General features: G+C 40.6%; 1 pseudogene; it reads right to left on the bottom strand.

Moving 5' to 3' along the window:
* Positions 1-22172: 22172 nt before the first annotated feature.
* On the bottom strand, positions 22173-23491 carry LOC147432134 (uncharacterized; annotated as a pseudogene).
* Between the last annotated feature and the right edge of the window lie 3113 nt (positions 23492-26604).

Here is a 26604-nt window from a genome sequence, read left to right as displayed (position 1 = left end):
CTCTTTCTTAGTGTCCTCCAGCTCTAGTTTGCACAAGTTGTAGAGAGCTCTTTGGCATTGAAATTGGAGCTTGATATGGTCTAAATCTGCATCAATGTCGTACGACTTGATCATTTCAGCTCCCTCCTCTACCACCTCTTACAAATGAGGAGATCTTGGCTTTCTATGACTTGTTTGGCCCTGATCCAAGGTTCCAACCTCATCTGTTGTTCTTTCCTTTGTTTTCAGTATTTCAACAACCACCGAAGTTGTGGTGGTTTCTAGCGGTGCTATCCCTTTTTCTTGATCTTCCTTCTTTTCTGCCAAGATCTATAGCTTCTTCTTTATTTTTTGTTCCAGCCTTTGAAGGAAACTCTTTGTCTTTTAAGGATTCAAAACCATATTCTTGTTGGTCATGTGTGTCCTGATCACCCTTCTCTTCTTGGTTTTCATCTTTTCCCTTGGCCTTGGTAGATTCGTCGGATGATTCAAGATCATCAACACGTGTTCGCTTTGCATACTCTCTTTCTCTTTGCTCCATTTTTCATTTGAGCTCATTCTGAATCCGTTGCCACATTTCGCTGGAAATGTTCAGATTATCCTCCGCTTTCTGCCTTTTGCATTGTTTGATCCGTTCTAGACCTACTAATTCTCTGCACAGTAACAAGGGCATATCTTCTCCTTCTTCTTCTTCTTTTTCATCATCCGCTTCTATTTCCTTACTTGATTTTTCTTCATGTTTCTGTTGGCAGATTCTTTCTCTTTGTGCCTACGCTTCTTCCATTGTTCTTCTGGCTTGGGTAACTAGGATGGCCTTTTCCGCCCAGGTGGTTCTTTTTTTTCAGGCTTGTGTATCTAATTAAGAACTCACTCCCATGTTCCTCATCTGAAGATTGGTATTTGGAAGGAGTATCTCTTTCTTTTGACCTTACTTTCTCGTTGTTCGGTGTATCTGACTCCGTCTTCTCACTGTCAGTGTCAGTTCTTGTTGAGCTCTGCCTTATTTGTTTGACCACTGGTTTTGGCCTTGTGGATGGTCCTGCTATCGAATTTACTCCTTTTTTGTGGATCAATCTAGTTGTGCTTCTACTGGTGGTAGATCATCAATCATTCCTAGTGCTTGGTAGGTGATTCGTGTTAGCACTAGTCTAGCGTTCATGTAGGTCTTGCTCTTTTGGCTACCCTTAAGATTTGCTTCCACTATGTTGTCGAGGAGGTAGTTGCCAAAGTCATAGCTGACCACTCTTCTTTTGCCAACACCATTGCCATTACTATTGCCATGTGCAAGAGTGGTTCAGTTGTTAGACAAGGGGAACTAGAACCTAGGAGTCCACCTCCCAACCACCCACTATATAGCATGGCTCCTAGCCCTTTGCCTTAGTTGGACTCCCTTTCCACACTGCCTCTAGCCCGCCCTTGCCCTTGTCTAGTCCGGTCTTGCCATTGTCCTGACATTACTCCCCCCTTAAAGAAGAGTTTTCGTCCTCAAAAACAAAAGTGGGAAACTTCTTCTTAAGAATACTAATGTTTTCCCAAGTGGAACCTTCCTCAGGTCGATCTTTCCACTTGATTAAGGCTTGTTGACATACATGATGACATGTGCATAACTCATGATAATTGAGAACACATTCAGGTTCATGCGGTAAGGTAGGAGGTCAATGAAATCAACCAAAATTTGTTGGCCAATGACATTGTCATCCCTATGTAACCACTTACGTAAACGGCTTACATGAAACACCGAATGAATATGGGAATGTGTAGGTAGAAGTAATTTGTAGGCACGATCACCTACTCGCTTGAGTATTTCGAAAGGTCCACAATATTGGGAAGATAATTTAGGTGTTGGCCTAGTTTTTAGACTTTTTGAATGTTCTGGCACACGTAAAAATACTTCCTCCCCTTCCTCGGAGGTAACTTACCGACTTTTCTCATCAGCATACTTCTTATACCGATCCTGCGCTTGTCGGACATTCTGACAAACCAGTTTTAGCATATCCATGTGGTCTTGGAGAAAATCCTTAACCTGTTGGAGCTTTTCGGTTGCCAACCCCACCGTAACAGGTGACCTAGGTTGAGACCCATACATGAGCATGAAAGGATTAAATCCTGGCATGACATGCTTAGCACTGGTGTAGGCAAACTCGAGAATAGGTAGTATTCTTCCCAGTATGACTATTTTTTGCTGACATATGCTCTTAGCATATCCTCTAGCACTTGGTTAACTCATTCAGTCTGACCATCTGTTTCTGGATGATCGGCTGTAACTGAGGTTTATTTGTGTACCCAATCTTTTAAACACAGCCCTCCAAAATTGACTGTTAAACTTGGGATCATTATCACTGACAATGTTACTTGGCAAACCATACAACTTGTGTAGGTTGTCCACAAATAACTTGGCTAGTTCTGGGGTCTTAACCGTAGATTTGGTTGGGATAAACTTACATCGTTTAGTCAACCGGTCTACTACCACCCATACCGATTCATGACCTTGTACAGTGGTTGGTAAACCCACAATAAAGTCCATAGAGATACTTTCCCATTTTCCATTGGGAATATCCAAAGGATGTAAGAGTCCTCCTGCTTTCAGGCACTCTGCTTTGTTAACTTAACATTTTTGGCAATGCAAGACATAAGCTTGAACAAAGCCATGTATACCTGGCCAGTAAAACTATCGTCGTACGAGAGCATAAGTTTTTTCAATACCTGGGTGCCCTGCACTTGAACTATCAACATTCATAAAGAATTTGGCACCAAATGTCTGTGTCCATCGGTACACAAACTCTCCCCTTATGGAGTAGGTACCCATTGTCTATGGTGAAATGCTTCCATCGATGTAGTTCAACACTCGATAGAGGAGAACTAGGTGTGGAGGTTAACGTTACACTACCATCATTGGAGTGAGAAGGATCCCTCATTTGTACATGGCTCCACACTTTGGAATATGCTTCATTTTGCGCATATTTGCCTTTGAGAGAATCCAAAAATTCACTACGAAGTTCCGTGAACAAGAGAGAATTTATCTCCGGCATACGACTTAGAGCGTCAGTCACCACATTGTATTGACCTTTATGATACCGAAGCTTGGAGTCATATTCCTAAAGAGTCTCAGCCCACCTGGCTTTTCGACCCTTCAAATCTGTTTGTTGTGTAAACCATTTGATGCTTTCATGATCAAACACAATCTCAAACTGAGCACCATACAGATAATGCCTCCATTTCTTTAAGGCGGACACTATTGCATAGAGTTCGCGCTCATAAGAAGAGTAGTTATGTTGAGCTGTATCAAGCTTCTTGCTTTAAAATGCAATTGGCCGTCCATCTTGTAACAAAACTGCTCCAATAGCACGGTTACTGGCATCCATTTCCAAAACAAATGGTTTCAAAGGATCTACAATAGCTAGTATGTGAGTTGTAGCTAATGCATCCTTGAGCGTATCGAAACTGTGTTGTTGAGTGGGTCCCCATTGAAAAGCTTTGCCTTTTCCTTTCAGTTGATCCGTCATGGGAACAACAATATTAGCATAGTTTTTAACGAACTTGCGGTAAAAACCTGCAAGTCCTAAAAAAATCTATAACTCCTCCAGATTTTTAGGAGAAGTCCATTGCTGAATTGTATCCACTTTGGATTGATCCATATATAGCCCATTAGTTGAAATAACATACCCTAGGTAGTGAGTTTCTTCTTTCAAAAAATCACACTTAGATTCCTTGGCATATAATTTGTTTGTTCCTAACAACTCGAACACCTGCCTGAGATGTTGTAAGTGTTCTTCTTCAGAAGCACTGTAGACTAGAATGTCATCGAGGAAAACGATGAAAAATTTTTCCAAGTACGGATTCAAGACACTATCCATAAGTGTCATGAATGTTGCGGGCGCATTGGTTAACCCAAAGGGCATCACCAAGAGCTTGTAGGGTCCAAACCTTGTTCGGAATGCAATTTTGGGTATGTCAGCAAGTTGAATACGGACTTGGTGATAACCTAACGGCAATTCTATTTTTGTAAAAATGCAAGCATGAGTGAGTTTGTCGAACAACTCATCCACTCGTGGCAATGGGTACTTGTTTTTAACCGTAACCGCATTTAAGCCACGGTAGTCTGCGCACATGCGTATACTGCCATCTTTTTTCTTCACTAATAGGATAGGAGAAGCCCATGGTGAAGAATTGGGTTGTAGAAACCCTAAGGTAGCTAGCAAGCTGACGTTCCACCTCAGCAGCTTCAGAATAACTGATACGGTAGGGCGGTTTACTAATAGGTTTACAGCCTGCAACCACATCGATGCTATGTTGCACCGATCGTGTCGGCGGTAATCTTGGTGGAAAATCATTAGGAAAAACATCTTGAAAGTCCTTTAATAATTTATGTAACTCATTAGCAATGTTTGCTTGTCTGTAAGTAGCCATTGGTGGAAGAGATGAGAGAGAAGCATGCGGCGTTGAGGAATGTTCAACAGATTCAATGTTAGAGAGAAAATGAGATAGTGAGTAACACAAGAAAACTTGATATATTTCATTATCAAAAACGAGTTGCATAAGCTCAGTTGTACAAATCAATGGTGAAGAAGGTACATCCTTCTCTCCTAACAATACCACATGTGCGCCATGGGATTCAAACATCAAGTTGTTGTGCTCAAAACTACGCTTCAGTGATGGTCCTACGCTATGCAACCACTCCCTACCAAGGACCACGTCTGCCCTCTCCATGTTCATAACCTGAAAATCCAAGCATGTGGAGTAACCTTGTACTTCCAACGGAACAGCTCGGACTTGAGTATCCCAGATTTTGGTATCATGTCCATTCATCATTGCTAACTTGTAGTGGTGGTACTCGGAGTTTGAGGCAATTTGAGTTTTTTCACCAATCCGTAATTGATAAAATTGTGAGTAGCACCGTCATCTACCAAGATGCGCACTTGTGCCCTTACAGAGATCCGTGCATACGTACTAACTCATGTGGTCCAAAGTTTTGTTGACACATGGAAGCTGTGAGACAGCATTCATGCACCACCTCGGTGTGTGTTACTTCCACTGTAGAGAATCGTGAGGAAGACTAAAGAGGCAGTAGTTGCACTGTGTGCACTGCTTTCTCCTTGCCATGAGCAGCAGATTTCCCCTTGGGACAATCCTTTTTGCCATGACCACTTCCTAAACATTGAAAACATAATTTCTCTTTCTTAGCCATATCAAAGTCCTCAGGAGAGAGAGGACCTCTGGACCCCCCTTGGGTTTTTTAGATGCTTCTGAATTGGCTACTATAAATTTCCTTTTATTGTGCCCATACTGTGTGCGTGTATTACCATGTGTATTAGCAGGCACGTGAATATTATGTGCTTTCTTTTCATTTGGATCATCGTGAATATGTGCTTTCACTATTGCTTCCTGAAGTGTTTTAGGGTCTTGGGTCTTGACGTGCTTCTTAAGTTCTGATGTCAGACCACGTATAAACCCCCGTACTTGTTGAAATTTATCTGAGCCTTCCAACTTGAGGATAACATCCCAATAGTGAGATATATATTCAAGCAATGATGGGTATTGGTGCATGGAACAGGTGTCCCAATCCGTCCAATTCCAATCTACCTCATTTGTAGGCAAAAATTCTTTGTGAAACGTAGCTTCAAAATCTACCCAACTTAAAATTCGTGGCTAGGCTTTGTTTGATACTCTGAGCTAGATGATATGAATTTTTCTATGGTTGGGCAAAAAGGTACATGGATCGCGATCAATGTTGGGAGGGATTTTGGTACAGAATTTTGCACACATGTTCCTATAGGTATTCCTAGCACAGTAATGAAATATTTTCAAATTTGGACATGTTTTTCCTATGTTTACTCAATTTTCCAGTTTATGGCCATGTTTTTCCGTCTTGACCATATTGCTTTTTTGGAACCACTTTTGGGCACTTCCGACATCTGTTATTACCTTGCTTCTATATGATTTAGGTCTAAAAATCACGGCTTGGCCTATCTCTCCACCAACTTTCATCAGTTTCTGGATCCATCTGAAGGGGAAAATTGATCCAAGCAATCTGCACAACTTTGCAAGCACTCTTTTGCTATGCTTTGACCACAATTAGACCTTTAATATTACATCTCCTTGATCCTTGTGTTTCACCCTCTTACGAACTCCCTTTTGTTTCACTTGGCTTTGGAATAAAGTCCCAAGATATTTCAAGTGCTGCTCTGGCTAGTAGGGTAGCTTCATATCCGTCTCCTAACCCTACTCCCATAATGCTTTTGCTGGAAACTAACCATTTTTCCTTTGATTACTGCCAAATGACCATTTGCAGACTGAAGGTAGCAAACCATCAGGGTTTGAAGATTAAAAACCCCCTTTTTGTGATTGTTTCTGCAAGGCCAATTATACATTTGCATCCCCCAGCTAGTGAACAACTCCTGCCCTGATTCTGTCATCAATGTACATGGATCACCATCCATGTTGGGAAGCATTTTGAAATTCTAACTAGTGGAGGTTGTTCATGGGAATATGGGGATGCTTCTATGCAGATTTCTCTGATTTTAGGGTTTGAGAAACATGGATCATGATCCATGTTCCACCATCTTTTGCAACGGTTTTTGCACCCAGTGATTCTGCTTGTTACGAGGGGTCTTTTGTTGATGAAAATGTTTTGGGTTTGGGTAAGTTTTGAACTCCCCCATTGGCCTTGACAATTTGCAGATTTTATGACTTTAATCTGATCTGATCTATTGTTTTGGTGATGTTGGTGTAGTGTGGAGCACACACAAGTGTTCTTGTAGGGTTAATGATCATACATGTTGAATATGGTGGAGTAAGAGCTACCGAGATAGTCACAACAGTAGGAAAAAAGTGGAAAATACTATGATTTTGTGTGTGTGTGTGTGTGTGTGTGTGTGTGTGTGTGTGTGTGTGTGTGTGACTGCAAAGGAGCTTATGTTGCCCCATTTGGCTATATGTTCTCAATCTACCCGGAATGCCCCATTCATACTTACCTCCATTGATCATATCTTGTTGTTCATATCACCTACAGTTTGAACCGTTCTTCATTCTGATATTTGGTCAACAAATGGCCTTTAATCTATTGTTTTAATCCTGTAGAAGTTGGCTCAAAATCCATCGTGTGCCAAACGTTTCTATATTTGCCATGTTCAAAGCCCTTGCTTTGGAGTTTTGGCATTTGCTTTCAAAAGTCAATTCCGACTTTCCTAGCTCAACTTATTAATTTTTGTTGATTATTTGGCATTTTTAGCTTTTTAGTAAAGAAAGATTACTTATAATTACTATAAGTTGGCCAAAATTTTGCCAAAATTAGTCTAATCACTCATACATACATATTCTTAACCCGTCATTTAGGTGGTGTTGATATGGATCATGGTTATGCCTGCTAAGAGTTAAAAAGCTCTGAAAAACTGTTAAAGGAAAAGGAAAAGAAAAAAGAAAAAGAAATGAAGATAATATATACAAAATGATGAGTATCTTGCCCCCTTCCTAGAGTGAGTCGTCCCAGACGAACATGTGTCAAAGTGCATGGGTACGAAGTATGTGTCTATGCATAGCCGTATATTGTGGCTCTATGATGCGTATTGAGGATATGCATGGGGTAACAACGTGTTGTGCAAGATGTGGGTTATGAACAATAAGTTGAGTGGCTTTCGATGGTGAGGTAAGGTTGAAGCTACATGGTCCAAACAAGAGTAATTGTAGAAGACGCGCTCTTTGTTTGATAGTGGCCTTTAGAAGTTGTGCCACGGCATTGTCTGGTGATTGAGGGCTCTATTTTGGTTGCCACTGAAATGGCTTTGATGTGGACTTTAGGGTCAAAGCATCCAGTGAGCGAGGCGGTTTTGGTTTCCATACCCACTGGACTTCTTTTGGTTGTCGATGTTGAAATTGGATTGGCCTAGGTTGCTTGACAAAAGGCTTGGGTTGTTTGTCGAGGGTGGGTTTTTGTTGATGCATCATGGGTGGTCTTGCATTTCCATGTCATGTGGGTATCATAATGTCTTTGGATTGGTTTGCATAATAGACTTTTTTACCCAAATTTTCCTGACCACCGCTTGAGAACATAGCTGGATTGGAGCACATGTTGATTCGAGAGGTTCCCATACATAGTCTGTTTGTACAAATGGTGTGGCGAAAGATTTATCATCTTGCCTTAGCTATAAGGCATTTTCATGCCAATTCGGTGTGTTTTGATAAGTGCGCATCCATGGCACTCCCAGAATAACTGCTTCATTAAAATCCTTATCCTCAACTACGTGAAATTGGTGAGGATAAACTGTTCCATCAACAGTTATTGGCAAATTCACATGTCCCATGCTATTCATTGTGTCTTTATTTTCCACTTTGAACCCAATAATGTTTGGCATTAGAGGTCCCTTTGTTAATTTCATGAAGGTGGAGTAGTTGACAACATTTGCTCGTGCCCCAGTGTCCACTAATGCACGCTCGATGGTGCCATCGGCAAGTTACAACATAATGCGTAGATCGATGCCACCTAATTATGTAGACTCCATTTGTATGGATGCTACGGGAGGGGAATTGGTACAATTGTTATCTTGGTTATTTCTCTAAAGGTTTGTCCGCTCCTTCCGCTTTAATATTCTGATTTTGGCTTCTTGTTATGCCTTTTTCCGAGTGTCATGGGCTTGACTTCTACCCTGAGCTGCCGCATGTATTGCTTGGAGTTCTTCTGGTATCAACAAAAGAAGATATTTCTTTAATCTGCAGCCACATCCAATTAGACATCTCGTCTCCTACCAATGTTGCAAGCTTGATGGCACCACTTTGTGATATATTATGTATTACAAAAGGCCCCATCCGCTTTTTGAGTTTTTTGGAGTGTTGTTTGAGGGTATACACCAAAACATAATCCCCTTTTTGGAACTCCTTTGTAATCACATGTTGATCATGGAAAGCTTTCATTTGTCTTTTTTGAGCATATATCCTAGCTACCGCTCTCACTCTAGTTTTATCTAATTGCTCTAGGGTGTCTAATCTCTCCGATAGCTCATGTCCCGTCCATCCTAATTGTGTTGCGGTCCATAGTGTTTTAATTAAGAATTCCATGGGTAGAATTTCTTAACCCCAAACACAAGGTTAAAAGGAGTGGTCCCGATGGAAGTTTTAAAAGATACTATGTAATCCCATAATGCAGTGTGTAGCTTTTGATCCCAATCATTTCTTGAGTCACTGACTATTTTGCTGAGCACCGTGCGTAAGATTCTATTTGTGCTCTCGGCTTGTTCGTTAGCTTGTGGGTGATAGGGTGTTGATTTTCGATAGATCAACATGAATTTTTTCTCAATGACGTTGTCCAGAAAGTGTGTTCCTCTATCACTCACTATTTCAATGGGTAGACCATATCTGGTAAAGATATGTTCGAAAAGGAACTGAGTCGTATTCTGTGCATCATTTTTCTGTGTTTCCTTTGCTTTTGCCCATTTAGTAATGTAATATGTTGCTACTACGATGTATTGTGCGTGTGACCTACATGCAGGAGGTATGATGGGGCCAATAAAGTCGATGCCCCATTTGGCAAAAGCGCGTACTCCCATCATTGGTCTTAATGGAATTTCATCTCTCCGTAGGGGTGGTTTTGTGCGTTGAAATTGTTGTTCTCATCTAAATTCATGATAGCAAAGGTGTGTTCATATGCAATTCCGCAAGAGGTTACAACAATTTGCTCCAAAAGGCCCATAGGTCTCTCTAGATACCCATCTGCTAAACTGAAGTTTAATTCTAGTTTTTTGGAGAGCAGGTTTTTTCCATTTTTCCCACATTGATTTGGTGGCTATGACTATTTTGGATCCACTATCCAATATCGCTATCGATTTTACGTCTTTGTACTCCACAGACAAGGTCATATTTCCTTCCTCACCTTCACAATAGTCTCCTACCTTGTTCACTAGTACTAACTCATGTTTAGTTTGTTTCAAGGTTTGGTTGTTCAATGTTTTTGGAGAAACATATAGTGGTGGAATTACCATCCCTATTTTCTCCAAGAAAAATTCCACCTCTTCCCAAAGATGAGGTCTTATTTGCAGTAACTCAGATAGAGTTAGCGTACAACGGATAGGGAATGACATCAGTTCATGAAGAGTTTTGGTATCCATCATCTTAGGATTAGCCTTCCATTGAAATGGTACTTTATTTATTTTTGATCTGGTTTCATGGTTGCCACTAAATGAAGGTAACGTCCTCAATGATTGAGGTCTGTTGTCTCCCAATATCTTTGTACTTGCATCACCATACAGTGATCGAATATCATTTGAGTAGAGCTCATGCTCGAGGTGGATCTCTGTGAGATAGGTGATGACTGAAGTGTTGTGCTTTCATCTTTTTTGTTTTGAATATGTTCCCACAAATCCTGCGACCATTGTTCTTCCACCTTAGGAATTGGCACAGGTGCTTGCGAATACAATCCATCTATCGTATTGCCCTGCAATCCTCGTATCCAAGGGCATTTCTTTTACATAATCGTTTTGGTCTCCGTCTTCGATCCCTCTCTCCTTTAACTCTTGAAATTTCTCACGGATTAACACCTCAATTTTTGGAGCAGTTTAGAACTGGTGGTTCCATAAGCGCTTGAGCCACTTGGATGAGCTCCTTGCACATCTTTAACCTCTCTTTTTCATACCTTGAGTGAGGGTACATTAGCTGCCTGTCCTCTTGGATTTGGTTAGTCTTTAACCTAGCATCGTAAGCTTTTAAGATTTCATCCAAGGGTTCAAAGATCTTGTCCACCAAGAGAGATCCTCCGACGGTATTGCTGATGGTTTTTCTACATTGCTTTTTTGGTCTCTTTCCATCCTCAATTGTTCCTCTATTTGTAGTAATTTGGTTTCCAAAGACGTTTTATCTTTCTCTCTTTTGGCTTTTACCTTGTCTCGTTTTGCCTTCCAAGACTTCCTGGTGGTCCTAACAGACAAATTTTTTGTCTCGTTTTGCCTTCCAAGACTTCTTGGTGGTCCTAACAGACAAATTTTTAATCTCGGTTTGACCAACTGGGGCGTTCCTTGCAGCCTCATGAGCTTGGGTGCTCGTTACCGCGTTTATCAAAATGGTTAGTTCTGTTTCTGATCCACTTGAGCTTGGCACGATTCCAATTTTGTTCATGGTTGCTTTCCCTTTGTTCTCAGGGTTTTTTGGACAATGTGGAATGAGATGGTCATTTGTACACCCCTCACAACACCGAAAAAGTTTGATTCGTCTCCTTTGTGTGGACAACTCCTTGCCGAGTGATCACCGCCGCATTCATAGCATGGTCCTACGGGTGGTGGAGAAGTTTGTGAAGCCCCCATTGGTTGTCCTGTCCTAGGAGGATATCCCCTAGGTTTGTAGTTCTGGTTTTCCACGAACATAAGCATATTTTCATCGTGCAAGTAATGGTTTTTTGTTGGTTGTGCTATGTATGATGGATCCGGCATCTCTTTAGGAACCATCCATGGAATTTGTCCCTCCAAAGAATATGCATTTCCTTCAAACCCCCTCTCATAGGAATTGTCTAAATCTTCTCGGTATAAAACTACCTCGACCATACTCTGATTAGAAGGTGCTTCTATAGGTTGAGAAATCCTTACCATAGCCCTGTTTTCCTGGGGCAAAGGAGGTTGATACCCCAACATAGGTTGAGGTTTTTCTTGCCCTTGGATTGTGTTATTTTTACCTACTTGGTATCTTGGAGGGGGTGGTAACTGTTGCCCTCCATGTGGCCTGTGTTGTCTCTCTCTAACATAGTTTCTATTATAGAAACATTCGTGAGTTTCATGGTTTGTCCATTTTTGTTTAGTAGCACACCACTTCAATACATACGATACGTTTACTCTTGGCCTCTGTTGAGGGTTGCACCACTGAGTTGGATGATCTCCTCCACAAGTGTCACATTTTTGGGTGGGGACTGTTGTCATGTGTTTGGGTTCGTCTTGTTTTCTTGGTTCATCCTTCTGATCACTTCCTCGATCATTTGATCAGCGTCCAGCACGATTGGGTTTTGCCTACCCATTTCATTGTGGAATTACTAGTGGTTGAAGAGATGCTACTCATCCCTTGGTATGTGTCTTCTATCACCTCTCCATATGCTTGCAATCGTCTACCAGATACAATGCCTCTTTTGTGACTTGCTCAAAAGTAACACATGCCTTTAAGTGCAAGTCTTTTTTGAGAGTGTCATTTCTCAATCCTTCTATGAAAAGAACTGAGAGTCTCTCATCCTGAGGAATTTATCTAGCAAGGCATCTTTCTACGTATTGCTTAAATCCAAGTGAGGCTTCCTTCACCTTTTCCTTCTCCTTTCGTCTAAATGCATAAATGCGGGAGACAATATTATGCTTAATTCCTCTCTTTGAGAATTCCTCAATGAATTCTCGGAGAAGTTTCTCAATACTTGAGAATTCTAGGTTGTTTAAGGTTTGAAACCAAGTCAAAGCACTTCCTTCTAGTCTCAACCCAAATCCTTCATATTGAGTATGGAAATCGATTACCTGTTCCGCCCTCAACACTTTTTTGAAGATCAAAACATGAGCATACGGATCTCCCGACCCACTATACTTTTTGGGTACACACCGCCACTTAAGATGGTCGCATGCGTCTAGATTCCACAACCATCCTCACGACCCCTTGTCTTCTTGGTGTGGTCTCTCTAGGTTAATATTCTCCTCTTGGAACTATAATTGGTATCATATCCGCCATACGTTCATCAAGTCAATCTCGTGTAATAGTCAGAGGGATTCTAGTTGTGTAAGTCACGTCAGATGCTCCACTGCCCCTCTGTGTATTCATAGAATCGCTAGACCTCGTTGATCCCATAGGCCCTGTGTTTGAAAACCGTTGATGTCCAAAAGAATCTTCCACTCTGGTTCTTACTGGACTTACATTCCCACTTTCTGGTCTTGTGTGAGTAGTCATGGTTTCCACTTCTTTTGAATGTACATAGTACTGGTGGAGTGGTCCCCCAAAATACGTATATCATTCCAGCTCCTTACGGTCCATAGGAGAGTATTTTTGGCCATACTTATCCATTATGACCACCTGAATACTTCTCCCCTCTGTGTAAGTAAAAACGTATAGCTTTTTGTTGTCAGTCTGTTCCTTGATGTGGGTTTCATCACATCTATAATAAAGTGTTTGTTCTCCATTTTTGAATTTATATAGCCCCACATAAGCGTTGTCTCTATTAAGGCGCTATGTCTCATTGGTGCGTCTGAGCACCATGTTTTGTTTATCCATTTTGGGTGATTCATCAGCTAGCTCTTCATCTACCTTGTCCTTGGTGCCAGTCATCCCCCATTTGTCCGAAATAAAGGGGATGTGAACCACTAGGTACATCATTTCCTCTCTATTGAAGTATCTATCTCCGTCATAATCCACAACTACAATGTTGTTCAACCCGCTTGGCTTATTTTCCAGCTTAACACAGTAGCGGTCCATTCCATCCTTATAGATTTTGGCCTTAAGCACATTCTCAAATTGAAACTTTAAATATAAAAATTTCACGTCAGACGTAGGTTAGGAAGGACCTGCCCCCATGGAAGTTTTTTCCTTAGGGTTCAACTTGTTGGACTCCTCAGTCATTAGGGTGTATGATCTTTTTGACGAGGTGTCTAAAAAGCTTTTCTCTACAATGGCTTCTAAAGGATGCAGTGGTCTTTGATTCATGGTACCTTCAGATGAATTATTGCTCACTTGGTCTATGATGCAGAGATTCCTATTCTTGTACAATATTCTTGATCATAAATACATGAACAATTGATATTGCAAAATCCAAACTAGGTTATCTCATTAGCTATCCTGAATTTCCCGTTTTGATCTTACTTGTTAGGTAGTATTTTCTAGCACTTGCAACCTGTAAAAAAATGCTTGAGAGTTGTGAGTTTACAGCCATTCCTGTTAGTTCTAGCTTTCAATCAACAAAATTTAACTAGGTTTTTCAACAGCCCACAATTTTACTCACAACATCAACAATTTAGGTCCAATTTCAATTTGAAAAAGGCCGCCAGATTCCTGGGGACTACCAATCTCTGTGGTCAAATTTTGCTCTTATGCTGACTCGGAGGAGCATGGATCATGATCCATGTTGGGAGGCCAAATTAACTTTTCTTAGTACCATCATATTCAACATGATTAGTAGGTCCTATGGTATCAAAACTTTTGGAAATGGACCTTCGGATTGAAAATTAGGTCAATTCTGACCCTTCACCAGAGTACTTGATAGTGTTGGGCTTTTGGACTGGTTTTTACTATCCAAATTCAGTTTTGAGAAGACCACTAGACTCCCTACGATGTCCTCTAGCAATGGTGCAAGTTTTGTATCAAATTGTGTCAGAGGAACATGGATCGCGATCCATGTACCTCAGTGCCAGAATGTACTAAAACTTGACACACAACTAGTCCTTGGTCTACTGATGCTAGATATATGGTTTTTGTATGATTTGAAGTTTTTTAGATCAACTAAAAGTCAATTTTAGAATCTGTTTCAATGGTTTTCCCCTTGATATGTTTTATGCACTTTTGGCTCACCTTTTGACCTTTTTTTATAAGAGTGGTTTAGGAGAAAGTACTTCAAATGTTATCACTTTTCTACTTGTCAAATATCAGCTCAAAATCCCAAAAAGGAACATGGATCGCAATCCATGTTTGGCATGATCTTTGGTGAGCTTGTGACAATGGTGATGCTCTTCCCCAAGTCTTTTTGGATTCGACCCACTTTTCCCAAGTCAAAAGCAAGATTTTGCGTTTACTTTGAAGTTTTTTTGCAAACAACTACTTTTTGGTATTTTGATCAGGTTTTTTTACTTTTTTGTTGTGGCTCCTTTTGGAAAAGTTATTCCCTTATGTTCTCAGGAGTGCACTTGTCAAATTTCCCTTACAAATGTCTACCAGGAACATGGATTGCAATCCATGTTTGGAAGCATCTGGTCCCTGATTTTTTGTCCTATTGGTTTCCTGCTTTGAGTTGTACCCAATTCTCACCCCTTTTTGAATTTGGACGAAAAAAAGTTCAATTTTCCCCATATTTTCTTAATTTTCAAGGTTTTGCTCTGTTTACCCTAGTTTCTTGATTTGAATGTTCTTTTAGCTCTCTATTTCTAGCCAAACTCAAGATACTGATGTTAGAGACTGATCTAAGCAAAGGAAACAATTTTTGCTCGCTTGTTCTAAAAGGAATATGGATCGCGATCCATGTTGGACAGGTAAGCTGGAAGAATTCTGCACACTTTGTTACTAGCAAGCTTGTATATCCCCTTTTTGCAACTTTTGTTGGGTTCAATTCAGCTTTGAAGCTCCGACCATCAATTTTGCAACTTTTTAGAGTTATGGTCTTTGGCACCAAAATAAGGTTTTGGATACTTTTTACCCTAATCCTTTTGGACCCAATTGATGGTGGAAATTGTTACTTAACCTACTCCTATAAACTGAATAGATGCACAAACGTAAATGAATTTAACAGTACAAAAACGACAACGAAGTGTATGGTCAAACATCCTTTTGAAGAATGGAAAAATAAAAGAACAAAATACTCTTTTGTACTTCACTCACAGCTTTTTTTAGACTAGTTGCACACTTACATGGCTATATAAGAGAGGTCTTGTTGGATTTTTGAGGTTCTTGCTCCTCTCACACACTCTTTCAAGTACCCAAGATTGGCAGAACTCTCTCTCTCTCTCTCTCTCTCTCTCTCATGGGAGCCCTAGAGATAGACTCAATGCTTAAGCTCTTGGCTATGGATGAAAATCCAAGCCACTGAAAGTTTCTTCTTCTCCATCTCTATTACTCTATTACTAAGCTATACTAAGAGTTTGCCCATGAGCAAGAGTATAAGAAAAATCTATTTCCTTGCTTGAAAAATACTTATTTCCACCTTCATCTTCTTCTTTTCCCGAGGTTCCTTTCTCCCCACTAGGGTGTTTAGGGTTGGGACGGAGAGTTATACCATGGAATCTTGAAGACGCCATCTTTTTTATTCAAGCAAGGCTCTATAAGAGCACAAACATGTACTATAGCAAAGCTCTCTATTGAGAGGATTATAATTCTCTCTATTGAGAGGATTATAATACAAGTCCTTTTGGAGAGGGGACCGACTCCAAGCAAATCTAGTCCTCATCGAGTTGTCAATTTTAATTGGTTATTCTCATTAAATTATGTGCATGGTTAAACTATTTTTGAATGTGTAGTTATGTAAGAAAATCAACCCGGCACAACCCATGTTCTCCTTGCTATCACTCTCTTAATGAAAAACTCTCTCCTTTCATAGTTAAATTTCGCTAAATCTAAAAGTAAGTGTCAGATTTTCTAACAGACACATAACTTCTTTAAAGTTGATAAGGTTGTTGAAGAATCCAATGGAAAGAAGGTGAGGAGACACAAAGGCTTGCTAAGTTAAGGGGAGATGAGGGAGAGTAAGTTTAAATATGTGCTTATAATCACATGGAATTTTCATTGTGTTTTGATATAAAATTGTGTTATCTATTATATATATATAATCACAGATGGTTTATATATTACAAAGGGTCCCACTTAAATAATGTGAAAGATGCACATTACACATCAATATTTTGAAAATAAAATGAGAAGGAAGTAAAATGAAAACAATAAAAATTTTAAAAAAACAATACTTTTCATTAATAAATAAATAAATTTTATAAACATAAAAAATAGAACAAATTAGTGAATCTTTATGAAGTTCCTAAATCAAAGGACTCTTTATCAATTCTTTAGATCATGGGATGAAACTTATATGAAGACACTTTTTAGTCCAAAATGCAACTTTAGAAAATAGCATATATAAGAGAGTGATTTATTTTCGTTTACAAGACTTTTAATCTTTCTTAGGGACATTTTTCAAGCAATGAAAATTGAACGACCTTGACTTTTAATCTTTCTTAGGGACATTTGTCAAGCAATGAAAATTGAACGACCCTCACCTATAGTGCAAAAGGCCTTTAGCATGCACCACTCATACTCCATTACTAGATGAGACATCGGATGATGCTAAAAACCCGATGTTGATATCTAAAAAAATTTCTCCTTGTTTGGACACTTGCAATCTCACCCCTTCCACTTAAAATCATGACATATTTTGACTTGGTCAGTAGCCTCCGACGAGTAAGTATTGATTCTCCCCCACACCTCACAAGCATGCGATAGCAAGCAACATGATTAAAAAGTATCACTTTGATACACATAGCATGGGGGTGAGGTGGATGTGAGCTACAAAATCAACAAGCAATTCATTTTTCCGAGAGCTTGCTATGTGTTGTAAGCTTCGGAGGTCTACAACGGAGACCAATTAATAAAGATCAATGAGGACTTTCACCAGTTTTTCCATGCCATGCAAAATTGAAGGCAATGAAGAGAAAGGTGGAATGGGTGATCAGATGGCCATCCAAGCGCTTGTAGGTGTTTTTGCTAGACACATATATTCACAATAGTGGATGTTTTGATTGCACAAGCACGAATCCAATTGGACTCCACTGCGAGGTTTGTTATATGTATCCAATTCCCATGTCTATGTGTTTGTTTGGCACAACACATAAATGCTAGAGGGCAGGGCATGGCCTTCGTTTCTTATAATTTTTGGAGAGACCACACTGCCAACTCTCCACCATACTTTTGTATGGCACTTTTGCATGACGTGCATTGTATAATTAGCATTTTCATTATGTGACAGTTTGTTGCAACACAAAATGTTTAACTATTCACATCGATTCTATGTAGCTTGACACAATTATTGTCCTCCGGATTGGACAATTGGACGACACTCGTACCTGATTATTAGGTCAGTAGTCCTGCAATTTAATTTCTATAGTTTGTTGATATCTTTTGTAATTTCTGAGCTTGCTTAAGTTTAGTTTAGCTAAGCGTTTTTCTCACTAGTACATGCTCAATCTCGATGATCATATCTATATATTAAATAGATAAATACTTATTTTCTTTTCTCATAGACACTTGATGTCAATCTGGGTACAGAGACAAAGGAGCAGAGTGTGAAGAAGAAGGTGATTGGAGCACTGGCAAGGGCTGACGCAAAGTAAGAGGAGGACGTCACCTGCAAGAGTTGACAAATCACGAGGGCGACCAGGAGAAGCAACACACCGTCTGCAAGAAACATAAACAATGTGCTACAACTCAGACAATGAGGGAGAGACAAGGGAGCTATGAGACGCAGCAGATCTAGAGAGAGAGAGATAAAGTAGCACTAGTGGTGTTTGCAAAAAAAGCAGACGAGCAATCTCATAAGAATCAAGTAAAAACAACACCATGAAAAGCTCGTACATGTAATATAAAGGGCATCGATCCCGCTACCTTGACAAGTTCCAATAACCAAGAATAATATTGAATTCCTCTCTTCTGCAGTGGAAGCACCATCAAAAAGTCTCGACTCTTTCACAACAAATTAACCAAGAACCCAAGTCGATACACATTTTATAATTAACAAAGACCAAATCGTGCCTTCAACTCTTAATAATAACAAACAAACATGAAACATATCACAAACTCCACCTGGACTCGGAAAATAAAAGTATTTGTGACCTCCAAAACGTTGCCAATATTAAGACCCAAAAACTGACTTGTTACAAAAGCTCATACATGTCATAGAAAGAGAAGGCCACTATCAAGAATCCGAAGTTCGTCAAATTTGTAGACGATTGGCAAGTATGCTAGCCCAACAGTTGACAAAAACAGGCGAAACAGTGGGAGCGCTCTTCAATGATAGCGATTTTTCATCAATGTTGTTTTTTACAACGAGTTCCTTTTTGGCGACGTTCTTATCAGACCCATCTATTGCGCACGCAATACAATTAGATCTATTTCTCTTTAAGCTCAATCAATATGCTATATGCCATGTAGTTATCCTAATGTGTATTTTGTGTCTAGCAGGGAGAACATATACTCAAAACACTGGACGTTTCGATTGCACAAGCATAACTCCAGCTGGACTGCACTGCAAGGTTTGTTATCTCTATCCAACTCCCATGACTATGCGTTTACTTGGCGCAACACATAAACGCTACGCTGCAGGGCACGGCTTTCGTTTCTTATAATTTTTGGAGAGACCACATTGCCAACTCTCCACCATACTTTTGTATGGCACTTCTGCATGACGTGCACTAAATACTTAGCATCTTCAATTTATGGTGCTTCATTGCAGGATGAAATGTTTAATGATTCACATTCCTTTTCTATAGCTAGAGTCAAAGATCAGCATGTAACTTGGACAGTCCAAAAACATTTGTACAACATTTCAGGTCAGTAAAGTACTTCATTTCAAATTGCAATCCTTTGATGCTTTATCAATTTGCTTGTTTTAGAATGTTGTATATTGCTTCCTTCGGTTTGTTTTACCTGCATGATGCTTTCAGAACTATACACTCGATGTCGATCAAACATCTATATTTGTTAATTATACATTTAACTCTTTGCATATGGTAGGTAGGCAATATATAATACCATTTTTAACATGTGGTGTAGTAAAGAATTAAATGCATAAGTAGTGAATACATGTTGTGTAATGTGATCGTAAATGCACTTTGTGCATCTTTACTTTAGACGTAACAGTTGATGCCATACTATATTTGTCCTCGTTTCTCCCATACTAGGTGTCAATATGAAGTTCTCAAAGCCTAGAAGGTTATAATCCAAGCACTAAACTCTACCTCCTCTTTAAAAAATGATAGCATTTTCCAAATGTATATATGCCTTTCACGCAGTGCCGCCACTGCCAAATTAGTCATGCTTCTATTTCCTTCAATGCACGATGTTAAATGTCAATTTGCATATATTCTGCTATATTCTATAGATGTTACATAGCGAGGCCCACCAAGCAAGACTAGTTGAAAAGTTGCATTAGCTTCTCATATATCTCAACGGGGCAACTCGTCGGTGGGCAGAACCTGACGGCGGCCACCTCTCAAAATCTCAAATGCGATTAAAGGTCGTTTGGAGCTTCTCAAACTTTGATTTGCATTGATGATTGACCCAGCAGCCACACAAGCATCGGCGATGACTTGCCACCGATCTTGTATTCGCAGAAGTTGACTTCCTTTGCTTGCATCGTCTTCTTGGCCTCAATCAGGGTGAGAACCTCATGCCGCTGCCAATTTGCTCGAGCTTCTTCCATTTGAAAAATCAGGAGACTTTTATTCTATATAAAGAGGTGGCATTGTTTATATGCAATGTGTCATGCTTTTATGAAATCATTTGTTCCATCCCTCTCCAAAAAAATTTTGAAAAACTCAATGCGATTTTTGGGAAAGATCATTTGAAAGGACTTTCTTTTCAAGACTTTTTAAGGTTTTTTTTTTCTTTTTTGAGGAACACATGTACAGCAACAAAATTTAAACGACGTTCATCCATATTGATACTAAGGCCTTTAATGGCAAAAAAAAGAGCGCCAACTAGCAAACCTTGCAAGTGTCTTCAAGGAATGCTATTTCCCTCCTACAAAAGCACGCTACCACGCCCTGTAAGGATTCATTTTGCAAACACTCAATTTAATCTTGGTGCCTCTGCGCTATACCTCTCTATCCACGGTCCACGGTCGTCATGAGCTCCATGAACTCACAGCCTGTAGACAATGGACATGGACTCGAACGACCTCTAGCGGACAACAACGAGGAGGTGGTCCCCTCTCCTATTCCTAAATTACATATAAGCCAATCCAATGAACCCCGAGCTGCTCTCCACAACACGATGTTGGTGTCGACTGGAAGTGAAAATCAACTCCCTGTGGTGCAGCGTTCATGTCATTGCTTGTGCATTCCATTGCTCGCGCTGCCTCACGAGGCACTCCACACAATATCGCTGCTCATGGATTTGGCCAGTGAAGGAACACAATTCCACAATCTCAAGCTGAAACTCCAAACCAAAGGCCTCTTCGAGCATAGCGTGCATGTGTTTTTTTTTAAGTATATGATTTGTGGATGAATTGAACGTTGGACATTGGTAATCTCATATTGTAAATGTTAAACCAAACATCTTTTTTGGCTTCTAAAGGCCTTAGTACCCAAGGGGCCAAAGTCGTTTAAATTTACTTGTTTGACAAGTGTCCCTATGAAATTTAAAAGTCTTGTGAATGAATAGAAAGAGATCCTAGTTTTTTAAATGCTATTTTCCAAAGGTGCATTCATTTTTTGGTATGCTTCACAAAGGCTGTTAGAGAATAAATAAATAAACAATATATAAGAGTTTGATCCCATGATATGAGATATTGATAAAGGGTCCTTTCATTTAAGGATTTCAAAAGTTTTATTTTGTTAAATTATTTTATTATCTTCTATGCTTATCAAGTCTAAGTTTTTTCATAAAAAACATTAAAATTTGTTTTTGTTTTGATTTTTTTCCCCAAGAAACTTATTGAAAATTCCACCGAAGCTGGGGCTTATGCCAAGAATCAATTTTCTGCATCTCAACAACGATTCATTGTCAGGCACAATACTGCCTACACTTGGGAACTCCAGGTATCTATCGTGGGTTGATCTTAGCGGCAATGAGCTAGATGGTGCCAGTGAGGTGGTTATACAACACCGAAAGGTTTTTGTGGTAAGGAAAATATTTCATTATACTTTCTTTGGATTGAAGGGAGCTTTGAACTACACTACAAGAGGTTGTGTGCTCTTGTGACGCTTTTAGCGACGGAAATACACTGGGTTTTTATAACCCCCGACGTCGCTATTAGCGTTGATACGGGGACGTCGCTATATGCGTCGCTATATAGTGACGTCTATAGCGACGGCTATAGCGACGTTGCAGGGCCATCAATAGCGACGCTTATAGCGATGCTGCAGAGCCTAATATAGCGACGCTCATAGCGACAGTCGAGATACAAAAAAATTCAATGCCCTGCCACCCATCAACCATATTGAATGTTTCATTTGTATATTTACCTTTGAAAAAAAGTGCAAAGGTAAATATAGACCAAAAATAGTCACCTACAAGACAATATAATCATTAACCATCATCCATAGTACGTATTGTTTGCAAAATAAAGATACAAAAATGACAAGCGTGAATTGATGAAAGTAAATCAATGACAATTGTACACAGCAGCAAAATCACTTGATTGTTAATCATTGCAAATGTAATAGTTACAAACCATTGTCATTATTTAAAAAATATACATGGTTTTCAAAAAGACGTATAAAAGTCGTCTCATGATACATAATCTATGACAAAAAGAAACTAATGCTATCTAGCTATGGCTAAACTAACATCGTCTAATCAGACGTCTCATCACGTTGAAGCGCCGTATCTGTCGGATTCTGCAAAAAAAAACAATAAGATAGCTTTTTGTAAGTATAAACATATAGCGACGTTTATAAAACAATACAATAAATAGAAAAGAATAAACCCTAGTACTAACCATGCCGCCGCGAGATTAAGTCGGGATGTCTATAAGGGCGTTTCAGCCATTCCTGCCTGTGTACTCACTCTCGTACGGTGTAGGATCACCTCCTGTAAACGACCACTGTGAAAACATACAAAGAATCCATTATGTTAGAATTTTAAATCCCATAAATCCTAAACTATCGAACATAGATGTGAAAACACTTACAAAATCGGCCTCAAATGATGCCCACCCGCCGCTCCCCAAGTGGTGCGAGCTCCCGTCCTCTACTCGCGCTCTGGCTGCCTCCTTTTGTTGCTTCCACTTGTCGGGATTCTCGCGCGCTTCTTTCTTCGCATGCTTCCAATCTTCTTTGGCCAGCCAATCTGGTGTGCTCCACCCATGCTTGATTGCTTTTTGCACTTCGGAACGCTTATGCTTGCAGTATTCGCGCACTCGAACCTTCGTCACATCTTCATTGAAGCGGTCATCCCATGTTGGAACGGGAAACTCGTCATGAAGAATGTTGATGACTCTGTCTTTTAATTCATTCGGTACTTCACTCCAGGTGTTTAGTATGTAGTGTCTAAACACCTGAGAGAAAAGACCACGCATGCACGAAATCACCTTCTTGCTTTAATCATCCAAGATGATGTCGCCGCTGAAGTCGACGGAGTAAGGCAAGCCCTCTCGCCGCTGACGCGTGAACTTGGGTGTCTCGGCAGGGGTCTCTAGCGGCGTGTCGATGGGGGTACGGACGCCAGGTGTCTCCACTGGAGTCTGAGCCCCGAAGTGAGGAGTGTCCACTGGAGTGACTCCTGGAGGAGTAGCTAGTGGTGTGTAGTTGCGGGGAACGGCAGTCAGCCGCGCAAAAACTGGTGTCGATGGCGATGCCGTGGCTAGTGTCGGGACGGGCAAAGAAGGAGAGGGTAAAGAGCCTCGTCGAACGGGCGGTGTCGAGGCATCGGTGGCGCCACCCCCACAACAACCGCCACCGCCACCACTAGAGCGCCGGTGCCTAGACGAGTGTGAACATCGTCTTGTCGACACCGAAGCTTCGGAGCGCGCTGAGGACTCCGAAACAGAGGGAGATGCGGATGGAGTAGGAACGTGCGATGGTGCGCCAGAGCGATGGCGTTCCACGTACCACTGTCTCTGTTGGGGTGACAAAGAACAAAGAAACTCCTCATCATCCATACCTGCATTAAACACACGAACATTTAAACTTAATATTGAATGAATGGAGTAGAAAACATGGACAAGTAGATAGAGAGAGAGAGAGAGAGAGAGAGAGAGAGAGAGAGAGAGAGAGAGGAGGAGGTGCTTGTCGTCTCTGCTTATGAGAACATACCTAGAGCATACGTACCTGGAGTGGACGCAAAGACCATTAAATACAATGACGCAAATACTTAAAGAGCCGGAGAATCGTACCCGAACTTGAATGTGCTTGTAGCTTTGGAATGTTCAAAGTCTAGTAGCAAACATAAAGCGTTCTTCTTCTATTCAACTTGAGTGATGGAAGAGGCAAGTGCATAACTCTGAATTTACAAAATGGAGCAAAATTATTCAAATACAATATTTATGGCTTTAAGAGATCTCTCTCTCATCCTCGCATAGCTCAGCATAACTTCCTATATCTATATAGAGCTCCCGTTTAAACAGATGTCCTCTGTTTCATTTTGTAGATCCTCTGCATGCACCCCATAGAGAGTAGTAGCTTGATGTTCGTCTGGCACCACCTCCACGGCTTCTAACTGAGCATCTTCTCCGATCTCCTCCATTGATGCCGCTGTGATTGGCACATGGTAGCCTTCATATGTCCATGCACTACGAGGGGCTACCTCTTTGACGTACCACCAGTTTGATGCAGACTTTGTGGGATGAAATATCACCTGCCAGAGCCACATAACTTACATGAGAGCTTCCAAGCACATAAATTCTAAAATGGGACTTTAACTATTTACATACTTACTTGTTCACAATGCTCGGGTAGTACGAAAGTGTCTCTTAGGTCAGTCCATTTCTTAGTTGAATCCACCTCAAGAAAACCAGACTCTCCTCTATGGACAGTAGCATTGTGACTCTCCATGATTATCTTGAACCATTGCACGTCGAACAAGTCGACAAAAAATCCTCTATAATCGATCCTCAAAATCTCTTGTAGCGTGCCGAAGTAAGTGAGTTCCGCCACCACAAGATCTGCATCAGAGGACCGTCGTCGACTAGACTGTTCAAATTTTGCCATGATTCCACAATCTTGAGTAAAACTTTTTTTGTCGATCCGTTCCACCCTAAAATGTCGACCTTTACACCATGCTGTTGTGTATGACTTATACTACAACCAACAAAGAATATGAGTGGCCGTTCAAACATCTAGAAAGTTACTAGTCGTACATTGCAAACTTACCTTGGTCGCGCTGTTAGGAAATAAGACGTAGCTAAATAGATAATTGAGTAGATTACTTAATGGAGAGAGACAGATTTACATACACGAGATTATAGAGTAGAGAGAGAGAGAGAGTACACACGATATACGCGGTTCACCCAATGTGGGCTACGTCCACGGGAAAGCAACCACTCAATGGCTTTAGTACTTCAAAACAAGAAGTAGTTTACAAAGGGATTATACCCTTAATGGAGCTCCCGTCTTGCTTCACTCTCACCACCTCACACTCACCTTGTTGCATCAACTTCACACACTATGAAATGTGTGTAGAATGGCTTCCTTTTATAGGCCAAAAGGGTTGCCCTCTCTTATGAGAGGCAGCCATGTGTAGCCGCCCTTGTGTGAATAAGTCCAAATCGGACCCTCCAATCCGCCCATGTGTGGCCGCCCTTGTGTAGACAAATCCGCTTTTGAATTCGGCCACCGGCCATTGAATTCACTTTCGACCACCGGCCACCGGCCAACCGACCGGTCGTGTTCTGACCACTTTTCGGCCGTCGTTAGGCCATAATATTCCGGCGAAAAGGAATATTCCCTAAAGTTGCCCCTGATTTTTGGCCGTGAAAATGTTGGTTTCCGGCGAGTGATTTTCCTTCACGCACGATAGCTTCTCCTCATAATGGGGGCCTTACAAATGTGCGTTTTTACCAGAGAAAATTACAAGGGGTAAATCAGGCTCCATACTTAACAATCTCCCACTTGGAGACTGATCTCCAAACCAAACCTGTGACTGATTTCCATCCTGGCTTCTTATCCTTGAATGCCGATTGAAGATGAGCAAAATCTCAACTTCTCCTTGCTAACCACCTTTGTAAACATGTTTGCCGGAATTTCACTTGTATGCACCTTTCCTAGCTTTAACTGTCCCTCTTCCAAAAGAGTACGTATGACGTGATATCTCACCTCAATGTGCTTTGTCCTTGAATGAAAGACTGAGTTCTTTGCAAGATGGATAGCGCTTTGGCTATCGTTGTACAAGACACAATTGTCTTGTTTGAATCCAAGCTCTTCTAAGAATCTGTGAAGCCACAGAATTTCTTTGCTTGCCTCCGTCATTGCTACATACTCTGCTTCCGTGGTAGAAAGTGAGACCACTTTCTGCAGCTTTGAAGCCCAGCTTACTGTTGTGCCTCCAATCGTGAACACATAGCTAGTAGTGCTCCTTCGAGTATCTTTGTCACCTGCCATATCTGCATCAGCATACCCTTTTAGAAAAATATTAGTTCCTCCAAAATACAAAGCATTTGTTGTTTTCGCTTTTAGATACCTAAGTATCCTCTTCACAGCTTGCCAATTCTCCTTACCTGGGTTGTCCATGAACCTACTCAAAACTCCCTCTGCATGTGCAATGTCTGGCCTTGTCCAGACCATAGCATACATTAGAGAACCTACCGCTACAACATATGGAACTTTAGACATATAGGCTATCTCCTCTTGTGTCTTTGGACACATATCCTTTTGTTAGTTTAAAGTGACCAGCCAAAGGTGTAGAAACTGGTTTTGCATTTTGCATTGCAAACCTTTCTAGTACCTTCTTGATGTAATCTTCTTGAGATAGCTTTATTGTCTTCTTCGTTCTGTCCCTTGATATTTTCATACCAAGTATCCTCTTTGCAGCACCTAAATCTTTCATTGAAAAAGATTTAGACAGCTCCTCTTTTAGGTCTTTGATGTCCTACATGTTAGCACTTGCAATCAACATGTCATCAACATACAACATTAGGATGATGAATTTCCCATCTCCCAAATTCTTCGTGTAGACACAGTGATCTGAGTTGCATCTTGTGAATCCATGATCCTACATCCATCGATCAAACTTCAAGTACCATTGTCTTGATGCTTGCTTTAAACCATACAAGCTCTTCTTTAATCTGCA

This window comes from Adiantum capillus-veneris, chromosome 20, assembly GCF_014529385.1.
Source record: "Adiantum capillus-veneris isolate H3 chromosome 20, ASM1452938v2, whole genome shotgun sequence".
Taxonomy (NCBI): Eukaryota; Viridiplantae; Streptophyta; class Polypodiopsida; order Polypodiales; family Pteridaceae; genus Adiantum; species Adiantum capillus-veneris.
The sequence above is the reverse complement of the archived record's forward strand: the minus strand, read 5'-3'. Positions and strand labels throughout refer to the sequence as shown.